Raw genomic sequence first — 13,344 nt, 5'->3', positions numbered from 1 at the left:
AATATCAAGAAGCATATAATTGTTTGCTGGACCTTATGGTAAGAGTATGTTGAGTTTTATAAGAAACCACTGAATTATCTTCCAAAGTGGCTGTGCTGTTTTTCAATTCCACCAGCAGTAGATGACTGTTCCTCTTGCCCCACATCCTTTCCAGGATTTGGTGTTGTCAGTGATCCAGACTATGGCCATTCTAATAAATGAGTGGTAGTTATCTCATTGTTTTGATTTGCATTGCCCTGATGGCATATGATATAAAGCATCTTTCCATATGCTAATTACTAGCTGTATATAGTTTTGGTGACTTATCCATTAGGATCTTTGGCCCATTTTAATTGAGTTTACTTATTATCGATTTTAGGAGTTTTTGTACATTTTGGATAATTGTCCTTTTTCAGATGTATCTTTCAGTCTGTGGTTTGTCTTTCATTCTCTCAGTCTGTGGCATCTTTTCTCATTATCTTAACATTGTCTTTCACAGGGAAGTTTATAATATTGATGAAATTCAGTTTATCAATTATTTATTTCATGGATTGCCTTTGGTGTTGTGTTTTAAAAAGTCATCGTCATACCCAAAGTCATCTAAGTTTTTCTCATATGTTACCTTCTAGGAGTTTTATAGCTTTGCATATTGCAATTAGGTCTATGATCCACTTTGAGTTAATTTTTGTGAAAGGAGTAAGGTTTATGCCTAGAGTCATTATTTTTTTGGATGTAGATGTCCAGATATTTCAGCATAATTTGTTGAAAGACTTTCTTTGCTCCATTGCATTTCCTATATTCCTTTGTCAAAGATGAATTGACTATATTCACTTGGGTCTATTTCTGAGCTCTCTATTATGTTCAAATATATTTGTCTATTCTTTTGTCAGTATCACACTGTCTTGATTACTATGCCTTTACACATATTTGATTTTTATAATATATTGTTGAGATAGGTACCATGTCATTCCATTTGAGAAGATTGTCAGGCTTGGGTTAACTTAGCTACCATCTGGAGGTGAGAGGGAGGTGCACTTTTTCATATTTACACAGATTTACAATCTTCTCTTGATTTTCTTTTTCTCTGATGAAAATTTTTCCTCTTTGATGTCTGTCTGATAAAATGATACGCATAATTAATTTTCAATGATTCTTATGACTAAACTTAGCAAATATACTCTGTGTCATGGAGGCAAACCATGGCAGCTGATTACCATTTTCTAAGGAGAGTCAGGGTTATAATACTTACTATTATCACACTTAGTTTAAGCTGCAGGCCTTTACTCAGACCACATTTGTCCGAGTCATTTTTCTTTTAGTATATGTGATTCTATTCTCAGGACTAAGTGAGATGCCAGTCTTCCATGTTCCTGGAGCAGTAAATCTTTGTCCTGACAGGTGCATGTACTTCAGATGCTGATGTCTAACTGAGTCACAATAGACTCTTCTCTCAAGAATTCCAGTTTAGCCTCTGTCCTTATAAAGACTAATGTGCTCCATTTTTCTGTTTATGGACGTGTAATTATTTTTACTGTTTCCCACAAATGTTTTGTTTCTCTTTTCTACTAGGTTGTTAGCAACATGAGTACAGGGTCTGGATCTTGCCCATTCAAGAGTCTATTCCCAACATTCAATGCCTGGCATATAGTAAGTGCTCAATAATTTTTAATGAATAAATTAATGCATTTTATAGACAAAACATTAAGTTGCTCTGAAGTCACAATAATCCTTTGGAAAGGTAAATACGTCAAATAAAATTAAATATCCGTTGCTCTTATGAGATTATATTAATCTAGGTTTTCACATTAGGATATCTCTATTAGCTTCCACTTAGACCAACCCACAAACCAGTGACAAACTATTCATTAAGAACTACTTGTTATTCCAAATCAAGTTGATTCAACTTGTCAGGAAAAAGGTTGTATGCCCTACCATAAGCACATCATTTAATATGGCAAAATTTGCCGAGTTTTTTGAATTTTCAAAATCTCTGAACATAACAATGTATTTTTTTCTAGAAGCAATATTTTAGTATTTGCAAATTCAGTGTTCATGCTGATTTTATAGAACACAACTATCATCAATAACAAGGATTGAGTGACTCTTTTTTTCTCTTTCTTTCTAAAGAGATTTGTTTTAAAAAATTGAATCATGAAACTATGAGAACCAGCAATTCTGAAATCTTTAGGGCAGACCAGCAGGCTAGAAACTCACTGTAGCAATGTTGAGGTAGAATTTCTTCTTCAACAAACCTGAGTTTTACTCTCAAGGTTTCAATTGATGGTTGAGGCCCTGCATTGTTAAGAGCAATCTCATTTACTTAAATTCAACTGATTGGACATGTTAACTATATATACAAAATACTTTCACAGCAACAGCTAGATTTGTGTTTGATTAAATAACTAGGAACCATGGCATGATCAAATTGACCATAAAATTAGCCATCACAGTCATATGGTCATGGTAGATATTGATGAGCTTATAGTAAGCCTGGTTCATTGAGTGGTATTTTTATTCATAGAAATGAGTTATGGCTGTGTCTTCACACACACACACATACAGCAAGAGAGAGAGAGAGGAAGAGAGCACAGCTGTAACATGCTCTTGCTTCAGCAAGTGAGACATTTGCATGATCAGGAGCAAAAGCTTAGCCATGAGACTCCTTTGATTTCAAGTCTGAGCACCATCTCTTACATGCTGGCACTGCATAACTCACTCACCTCATGTGCCTTAGTTTTCTTATCTATAAAAGCCAGGATAAAAATAGTACCACCTTTGACATTGGGCCAGTTCTTTTTAGATAATCAAAAATAGTTAGTTTTTCTCAGTATTACATTTCCAGGGTCAGTGGAGAGAGATGTAATGCAGTGCATGTTCACACACTCTTGAAAATCAAGCCACAGACCCTAGATAGGAATATAGGGTAGTGCCAGAGATCACCATTGATGGAAAAGCAACCAACTCAAGCCCAGTAGCTTTCTGCCTGTCACTAAAATAAGCCCAAGCTAGGAAGAACATGAGAATTGGAGGTAGGTGCATAGTTTTGATCCTATCTCTTAAATAAGAAAAGTTTTTACATACATTAGACTCAGAACCCACCCAAAGCTCTATGATTAAAGAAATCTAATGGCAAAGTGGAAAAATATAAAGGGGAAAAATACAGATCCTAACTGCTTTCCATACCTGATAATTTTTGTTTCACAAGAAAAAAAGCACTCACAAATTCAGCCTGCATAGAGGTCATAGCCATCAACTTAAAAGTCTTTAAAAAATCCAACCAATTACCTCATACATACAATGAAAATTAAATAGCATAATAAATAAACTGATGTGACCATGTTTCCACTGTTTTGTTTAAAGGTTGTTTGCTTGTGCATGATGTTTGCAATGCCACATAAATGCGGAATACTAATTGTGAAATGTGAAATCAAGACCCTACTGCTCCAAATGCTCTCTCTAGCTCTCTGATTGTACCTGCTCTCATGTTCCAACCCCTTTCCTGACCTCCACATCACAGACTGACAGACCTTGGGGAAAATGAAGGGACATTTTAAAGCAAAAATAAATCTGTCATTTTTATAGTCAAAAGTGTCAGAGCTCAAACATCAATGGTGTTTCAGAAGAGTCAGTAATGTATTTTGTATCCATGCTTACTGCAGATGTCTTCACAGTTTAGTGGGTATTCCATATGAAAGTTATTTTTGAGTTGCTCTTGCACTGAAATATAATCATCAATATTATGTCTTTGCCTTAAAGAATAAACTCGCTAGGCCACACTACATAAGCCACATAAATTTCTTATTTGATAGAGAGGTACTTATTGGTTATATAAATTCACTTTCTATAGTGCTTTCTGCTCTTTTTCTTTTCTTTCCTTTCCTTTTCTTTTCTTTCTTTTCTTTTCTTTCTTTTCTTTTCTTTTCTTTTCTTTTTTCTTTTCTTTTCTTTCTTTTCTTTTCTTTTCTTTTCCTTTCTTTTCTTTCTTTTCTTTTCTTTTCAACGAAATCTCACTCTGTCCCCAGGCTGGAGTGCAGTGGTGTGATCTCAGCTCACTGCAATCTCTGCCTCCCCAGTTCAAGCGATTGTCCTGCCTCAGCCTCCCAAGTAGCTAGGACTACAGGCATGCACCACCACACTCAGCTAATTGTTGTGTTTTCAGCAGAGGCAGGGTTTTGCTATGTAGGCCAGGATGGTCTCGGTCTCCTGACCTCATAACCCAGCCGTCTCAGCCTCCCAAAGCGGATTCTCCCTCCCTTTTTCAATAAAGAAAGACGTTTAGCACTATTGTCTTTACTCAAATCATTGTCATAACAAATAGGTTATTTTTCAAGTTATATATAATAAAATAAAATATGTTAAATTTTTTAATTTAAAAATATCCTAAGTTATTTGATAAATACTGACTTTAGAGTGGGACTAGATCCTATATGATATCAGCTTAATTTAATCGGGAAGAGAGGATAAGCAGATTTATATATTGTATTCGTTGTTTTGGAAAACTCTCTGTTCTTATCTATAACTTGGTTGCAATAGCCACCATGTTATTACAACCATCTTTATTCAGAGGTGAGAAGGTTGTGGAATACAATTAACTTTAATAAATATATAAGCATAATTTCTCATTAACATATCAATTATTTATACAGAGAAAGTGGCCAAATGTAAAACAATGACTTTTATATATTAATATATCCTGTACACAGTCTGTAGAGGCAGTCAAGTACAAGAGTAATAATTTTATTTTATTAACATATTCCCTATAGTCTACGTGAATTGTCTACGTACATATACATCACAATTAGAAATAGAGAGGCAAAAAGATTCCATTCACTGTGCAACTAAAAATAAGTAAGGTCAGTCTTAGCAAGATATACACAAATATACATACACAAACACAGGTCTATAAAAATTTTATGTTCAATATTTGTATATTGAAAAATTATAAGATATCAGAAAGGGACAAGAGAAAAAACTTGAATAAGTAGAAAATATTTCTTGATATGAATACTCAACATTATAACAATGCTAATTAATTTATAACAGACCAATAACAATTCCCAAATTAATTTATAACAGACCAATAACAATTCCACAAAGGGCTGGGTGTGGTGGCTCATGCTGATAATTTCAGCACTTTAGGAAGCCAAGATGAAAGAATCACTTGAGCCCAGGAGCTCAGGACCAGCCTGAACAATAGGGAGACCCCGTCTCTACAAAAATTAAAAAACATTAGCCAGGTGTGGTAGTGAACACCTGTGGTCCCATCTACTCTGGAGGCTGAAGTGGGAGGACTGCATGGTCCTGGAAGGCAGAGGTTACCGTAAGCCAAGATTGTACCACTACACACTCCAGCCCGTGCAACAGAGCAAGACCCTGTTTCAAAAATTAAAAAAAAAAAAAAAAAAATTCATAAGGATAAAGGGATTCACAGACTATTCTAAAGTCATATAAACATAGTATGAAAATATAAAGATAATTAAAAATAAAACTAATAAGTTTTACTTATAATTAGAGCTTTTAAATATATTATAAAATTTACAGTAAAAATATTGCTACTGGTGTAAGAATAGACAGATAAAACAATGGAGCAGAAAGGAAAGCCCAGAAATAGAATTCAGTATGTGGAGTTATTTAATAAATGGCAGAACCAGCTTTCAAATTTGTGGAGAAAATGTAAACTGCCTGATAATTGTTTCTGGAGTGATTTTTAAACTACTTTTTAAAATTGATATTAGATCTTTTTATACCTTTTACTAAATATAGTTCATATAAATTATAGTTTAAATATAAAATATATAAATTAGCTAAAGGAAATTATCATTAAATATTAACTTATTTGGGATGGAAAAAGTCTTTTTAAATGATATAAAAATATATGTCAATAGATATAACACATGTAAAAACATCTATAAAAAGACAAAGTATAAATTTAAATAACATCAATGGTTAAACACATGAACAATATAAAACACAAATCAATAAAATAATAGCTAAAACTTCAAACAGAATATATTATTTATCTGATTCACAAAGGTTTTTAATAATTATTCTTACTTTTGTTTCTAGCTTAGGAAAATAATATTATTATGAATTACAATTGGCATTTTGCTATCCAAAATAGCAAAATGTGTATAACTTTGGCTAATGATCTAATTTATAAAAATTTACCCTAAGACGGCAATCAGAGAGCTATTTAAAAAAATCATGTACAAGGAAGTTTGCTACACTATTATTTGCTAGAGTAAAAAATTGGAAATAAGTGTCACCAATAGAGAATTATTTAATGATAGTATGCCATATAACTAAATATCATATACCCATAAAAATGATACATTAGAATATTTTTCAATGTCATAGAAAAATATCTGTGATTATATTTGTTTGAAAATGTTATTACCCAATACTAACACCAAAGGTCACAGAGTCTGAGCATACAGGACAAAGCTGTCCACAAACTTGTTTTGCTAGCTTCTCAGTATTTTATGACTTTGAGCCAAGATTTAAACATTGAAAGAGTAAGCATAAAAATCCAGATTTTCAGTGCTTCTTTATAATTCTGAATATGTGACAACTCTGTGTCCACATTCTCACTCAGCTGTATCTCAACAGTGGAGTAGTTGACAGCTTCTCTGATTCTTCCCCCTCTAAGGCCTACCAGCTGTACAGTGTGCATGTTAACTTATGCCAGCTTCCTTCCTTTGCTCTTCAATCCCCAGCCTGGCCCCAGTAAAAAAAATGCATAGATACATATGATGTAATCTAAAACTTTTAAATAGTACATGTGTATGTGTATGAGTGTATTGCATGTTCATGTATGTGTGTAGGAAGATAAACAATATTTCAAAAGCAGTAAAAGTTCGCAGGTGCTTCCAACCATGCTATAAGGTCTTTGACAATGGAAAACGTATTGATACTGTTCACTGTTTTAGTCCCTGAAGTTAGCTATAAGAAACTTATTTGTTGAATAGTCAAGTAAATTGGATGGTGTTTGTGAGTCAAGCATAAATGATCCAGAATATTTCTTTGGTTTACTTCTCTAAATGTTGTAATTTGAAAATCAGAAAAAGAAATAACTTTTTATTTTTTAATGTCCAAAGACAGATGAAGGTTTCAAAACAGAGCAAATACATATGACAGGTCAATACCATGTGTTTTTTTTTTTTTTAAATAAAAAAGAAAGATACAGCGTCTTTGAGATTTAATGCACCTGTCATTGGCACTGAATTTTGTGCTCTGTAACACAAAACATAACACTGTACATTAACGAATTTATTCTTATCTGATCTGTGGAATTTTGTTTAGATTTCAGGCTGCCAATGGAAATTGTCAGAATACTCTTCCTTACCCTGGGCAAATAGTTGTAGCATATCATAAAGCACACCCTCTCCAGAAGACTTTCCTTAATTTCTCTCCCTTCTTGTAGGGCTACATAGGCAGTGATTACAGTGATGCCGTAAAATAAGCATGTAAGTCATTGGATCACTATTTCTAGTTTGTCCACTAAATAAGTCCAGGATGAAATCACTGGCACAGAGGTGTCAGTTAATTGAGGAATCAGACAGCTGGAGAGAACAGACTGGGTGAGAAGACACCCTTATCCCAAGGACAAACCTTTGCTATGTCACTGAAGAGAACACACAAATGAACTTGCCAAGTAAATTGCTTTCCTTCTGTAATATATGATCTCTTGCTCCAGTGCTACAGCCAGGTTTTAATGAGTTAGTAGGTAAATATGGAGCTAGATTGAGAGAATTAGTTCATGCTTGTACATTTCAATATTGAGAGTGAAATGAAGATACAGATAGCAATTTGAATCTAATTTTCAAGCTTGCATGGATGAAAGGTCATAGAAGGAAGCTGAGATGTACCAGGATATTAAAGGGGGGAGGATTGAAGATAGTGACAAAGAAAACCACAGCTGACACAAAGCTGAGACCTCTCCCATAAGGCCAGCAAGGCCAAACCAGCATAAATTCAAGAGAGATTGAGCTGTTTTCTTTTTGTAGATAACGCAGCATGCAGTATTTGGGAAAATGCAGATCTAAGAAAGAAGTGAGTGACATCATTTCTGACCTCTCAGTCATCATCATATGGATCCTAAGAGAATTCAAGTAAAATTAGAATCTTAGGACTCTTTTAGAGCTAAAGGAGATGTTGGAGTCAAATGTTCTCATTAACAAAGAGGACAAAAATCAAACTCAGAGAAGTGAAATAGCATCTCTGGAATGACAAGGCACATATTTCAATATCACAGACCCCTGCCCTTGCCATGAGTTTAGATCAACAATGCTGTTTAAAAACAAACAGATCAATCTCAGAAGGGCAGAGGTGGTTTGGATGAACAATGTGTCTACTGTTAATCTGCTTGAATTCCTGAAAAAGGCCTCATCTTGCATAATTAAATACTTTATTTTTGAGATGAAATGGATTCTAAATAAGAATCTCTCTTAGATAACACCCCAAAGTCTTAAATTAAAAAAGAAACATGTGCACATAGTGACTCAGGAGGAGAAAACAATAAGAGTAGCTACCAGTTAATCATGCCAAAAAGCTAGTTTGCAAGAAAGTAAAGGCAGTATCAAATTTTAAAATTATAGAAAACCCCTCATTTAAATGCATTGATAATTTGGGATTGGGGCTTATTTCACATAGTAGGTTTATTTAATTTAATCATGAAATCTGCCATGAACACTACTGATAATTCATGTCCTTCTTTCCCCACCGTGTATATTTGCTGTTCACTACATAGCCTAAAAATGGAAATCACTTAAATTGTCATTAACAATGCTTTTTATTATTGTTCATTGTCCTTCAACAGTGTACCTGTAGGGGAGGGGGAGGGAGAGCAACAGGATAAATAGCTAATGCACCTGGGGCTTAATACCTAGGTGATGGGTTGATAGGTGCAGCAAACCACCATGGCACACATTTACTTATGTAACAAGCTTGCGCATCCTCTACATGTATCCTGGAACTTAAAATAAAATAAAATAATTTAAAAAGTACTAATAGTTAAACAGAAGTCACACATGACACATTCTTGCTCTGGATATCCATAATCTGTTGCAGTTTGTTCTACATACAGGATAAGTACACAGAACGGATATTTCTGTTCCCAATTGCTTCCCAATGCTACACAAATACTGCCACAATCTGCAACCAAGGATCAATTTCTGGAAATGCTAGTGAACAGGAAACAACTATTAGCAAATTATTACAAACTTATAGAGTCCAGTAATAAATGGTGATGAATATAAGGGGATGTGACTTCGTGAAAATCGTTATTATACGGAATAAGTAGAGCAAAGCTATACAAGTCACCTCAGCTTAAGAAATTCATGCATAGGTATTCTAAATAACAGAATGTGCTAAAACAACATCTCAAACAGACTTATCGCACAGTTGACAATTTTACAAACTGTAGAAGTAATTATTTTTCTATTACTTCCAACCTAGCCAGAGCCAACTATTGCTCTTAAACCTTTAGACCCTCACTCATCGGTATTTTCTTTTGTTCAGCTTGTCTTTTATAATTCACTCTTTTTTTTAGACAGAGTCTCATTCTGTCACCGAGGCTGGAATGCAGTGGTACAACCTCGGCTCACTGCAACCTCTGTCTCGAATTCAAACAATTCTCCTGCCTCAGCCTCCTGAGTAGCTGGGATTACAGGCACCTACCACCACGCTCAGCTAATTTTTGTATTTTTAGCAGAGACAGAGTTTCACCATGTTGGCCAGGCTGGTCTCAAACTCCTGACCTCAGGTGATCCACCTGCCTCGGCCACCCAAAGTGCTGGGATTACAGGTTTGAACCATGGTGCTATCTTATAATTCGTTCTTATTAAGAAAAAAACAAAGCAACTAAACTAAATATTTTAAGAGGCTTTCTTAAACTACTTTTCCTTTAAATCACTTCTTTTTTCTACTTTGCTTTACCCTCAGATTACAAAATAGGGGTCTCTGTCTACATTTTTGTTTTTTATCCATCCCAACCCAAGCACTACAATGCATGTAACCAAAACTCCCTGTCATGGTTTCTTATCCTCTGGCTTTTATATCCTTGTGTACTTTATTGAAAGTGATTCATAACTTTCTGATTCGCTTTACCCCAGCACGTGAAAATATTATTTGAGTTCTATAACTCCATTGAGCCTTTAAAGTAACCATTTAAGGGTTTGTTTTGTTTGAGAAGGAATGTGTGGTTCATGCTAAGAGTAAATGTGCCAGCTATAGGGTAAGGGTCGAGCACTTGGCTATAAAACTTGGGGTCGTATCTAAACAGAAATTAAACTTTACCCAAGAGGCTTCCTATCTTTATTATAAAGCACAGCTTGGAAATTTGAGGATGTACTGGGCATTGTGCCAAGCCGAATGAAAACTCTCCCTACCCTACGTCTTCATCCCTGCCCCCTACAATGTCTGCTTTTGGTCTTTCTGTCTTCTAGCTACTTCCTCCTTCCCCCTCAGACAGGGCTGTTCCCACTGTGACTTACTAGTTTAGCACTTGTTTAAAGAGGTCAGCTTTGTGCACAGTCATCTGTTATTTTAATAACAATAAAAAAAAAAAACCATTGAGCAAAATGGGTAAAGCTGTCACCTTCGAGCTTTACAGTGGGCTTTGAAAGCAACCAAACAAGGGAAGAGCCAGAGACAGGCTGTTCACAAGTTACATTCCTAAATGCAGGCACAGAGCTGAGGATGCTTTTTCATGAAGAACAGGGACTAAGAGGCGGCCTATGAATGAGAATGAGTGTGTCCTTGGGACACTTGAGCTAAGTATTCCCTTCCCAACAGCCAAGTATGAGCCAGACTAAAATCTACATGGGGGTTGTACAGGCCTTTCATCTAGGGTTGGGATGAGCTTTAGCCCATGGGACACTGGAGAGGGTCTTCTCAGCAGGTTGTGTTGGGCCATCTCATCCCCAAAAGACTAGCAATACAATAGGTTTATATCCCTTGTCTAACCTGGTTATGACCCCTGAATTCTAGGATGACAAGGCTGTGTTTTATCTGTGGCAAAATATTTCCAGATAAATGTTTTATAGTAGTCACCATATCATAAACAAAGTTAAGTCTTTTATCCTAGCCAGTCCCAGCAAAAGAGTAACATGACACGAGAGACTGGGAAACTGTCCTGTGGGGTTCTTCAGACAACCTATGCCATCTCCTACATCCTGCATTCGCTGAAGATAGAATGGATGGAGGAGAGAATGAATATATATGTAAAGGAGAAGAGCTTTGCTAAAAGGAATGAAGTTGTCAAGATAAACAAGATTAAGAAAGAAAAAAAATATGAGACAAGCCCACCAGGAAGATTGGCTTTTGGAAGAAAGAATGCTTTCTTTGTTGTTTGTCACTAGGTGTTTTATTTCAATTAGCAAGAGAGTTTAAATGAAATTTTTTAAAAATAGTTATTTATCCAAAAATAGCATTTAGAGTCATATGGTAAAAGCAAGTTACAAATTAACTTTATGTATATTCATAGATCATACTCTAAGCACTCACAATTTGACATAATGAAATTTTGTTATTTTTATATTTTTCAACAATACGTCTCTCTCTTAGTTTCATGATTTGTTCTAAATTTGTGGAGGACCAGAAATTTTTCTTTAGTCCCTCAAAAATATGACATTTTTCTCCAAAATAAACTGCTTTGAGCAAAAACATAAGTTTAGAATTACTAAATAATCTTTCATACATCCACAGCAAGAATTATAAATAAAGGTTCACTTGTCTGTGACCTTTTGACTAATGGTTTAGGAAGAGGGTTAGTTACTGAGTTTTAAATTGACATTTCTTGAAGTTTAGATCGAAGATACCATCTCAGCAGAAGAATTAGGATACCATAGAACAATAGTGAGATTTCTGAAATCCTTAAAATAAGTGAAAGTAAATAATAAACGTGACATAGGATAGACTCATATAATATAAAAGTTATCTCAGATTACTTTCTTATTTTCTTGGAAGAAATAGAGACTACATGCTTCGTTTCTTTTTGCTCCTTTGTAAATGCTCTACTTGCTGATTAGAACCAACTGTTAAATTATAATAACTTAGTGTCTACTAACAGTCACTATTATCATGGTGTATTACGCTAAGGGCTGTTATATTATGTACATTTTAAAAAATATTGTGAATGGTAGATTTTATTTTCTACATCTTTTCCATCTTCTAGATGTGGAAAGGGGGTCAACAAATTTAAGCTCACACAACGGGAAAACAGCAGAGATAGGCTTTAGGTTTAACTCCAAGGTCTTCTCTACTGCATTCACAGACGCATCATAGTTAACTGGGTGTGAAGTTATGGAAGGGACAGTTGCATCCACCATAAAGCATGAAGCCAGCATTTCTGCCAGCATATCTCTTAGAAAGATATGCAGCCTGGTGGGGCTTGCTGCTTTCTCCCTCAAAAGCAGGAATCTGAGAATCAGATGCCATTCTTCAAGCTTCCATAATTGCTTACAGGAGCCTTGTTTTGTGAATTGCAAGTTCTCCTTGTACAGCATGTTGTCACATTCCACTGATACTTCATGACTTCATGAGAAATTTTCCTTAGACTATAACCTTTACAAGAACAGAGACATTCTTTCTTTCTTTTCTTCTTATATGTTATTACCCCTTCCTCCTCAACTGCATACTTGGTGCATGCATATCCATGCATGCATGCACGCACATTCACACACACACACACACACACACACAAACACACACACATACACACATGTTAGGCGAAGAAATCCAGGCCCAGGCCCAAATATCTCAGCTTCCTATTTCCTTCCATCCTCTGGTGTTCTGAAGTTAGTAACTACTCACAGAATCCTACATGTTCTGTTAGAGGTCCAGATGTGTATCCTCCTATCCCAATAGACAACGCATGCAGAATCTACTTTGCTGACAGTAGTATGATTGTTGATATGGTTTGGCTGTGTCACCACCCAAATCTCATTTTGAATTGTAGTTCCCATAATCCCCACATGTTGTGGGAGGTAACTGAACCATGAGGTGATTACCCTCCTGCTGTTCTTGTGATAGCCAGTGAGTTCTCTCCAGAGATCTGATGATCTGATAAGGGGCTTTTCCCCTTTGCTCAGTACTTCTCTCCCCTGCCACCTTTGCTTCCCCTTCTGCCATACTTGTAAGTTTCTTGAAGCCTTTCCAGCCATGTGGAACTGTGAGTCAATTAAACCCCATTCCTTTATAAATTACCCAGTCTTAGGTATTTCTTCACAGCAGAATGAGAATGGACTAATACAATTGTGCTTCAAAGAAAAACCAGCCTGTCTAGCAGATTTATGAACAGGTCCCAATCCATTTGCTGTCTACTGGAAGATCTTCCATTCTCAGGCATTATTTAGGAACAGAAAT

The 13,344-nt window shown here is 35.5% G+C and overlaps 1 protein-coding gene across 7 annotated transcripts in view; it reads left to right on the top strand.

Moving 5' to 3' along the window:
- Nucleotides 1–13,344, top strand: part of CHRM2 (cholinergic receptor muscarinic 2) — a 172,122-nt gene that overhangs the window by 118,527 nt on the left and 40,251 nt on the right. For 2 of the 7 annotated variants that reach the window (XR_004268227.1, XM_032275897.1), the window contains exon 4: nucleotides 1,549–1,626. The exons of the other annotated variants lie outside the window; for them this stretch is intronic. The gene's annotated coding sequence lies outside the window, so the exon portion shown is untranslated. The remainder of the gene's footprint in view (nucleotides 1–1,548; nucleotides 1,627–13,344) is intronic. 7 annotated transcript variants of the gene reach the window in all.

Source organism: Sapajus apella, unplaced genomic scaffold (assembly GCF_009761245.1).
Source record: "Sapajus apella isolate SASKATOON/1434 unplaced genomic scaffold, GSC_monkey_1.0 scaffold7, whole genome shotgun sequence".
In the NCBI taxonomy this organism is placed as follows: domain Eukaryota; kingdom Metazoa; phylum Chordata; class Mammalia; order Primates; family Cebidae; genus Sapajus; species Sapajus apella.
This window is presented reverse-complemented; position numbering and strand designations above follow the sequence as displayed.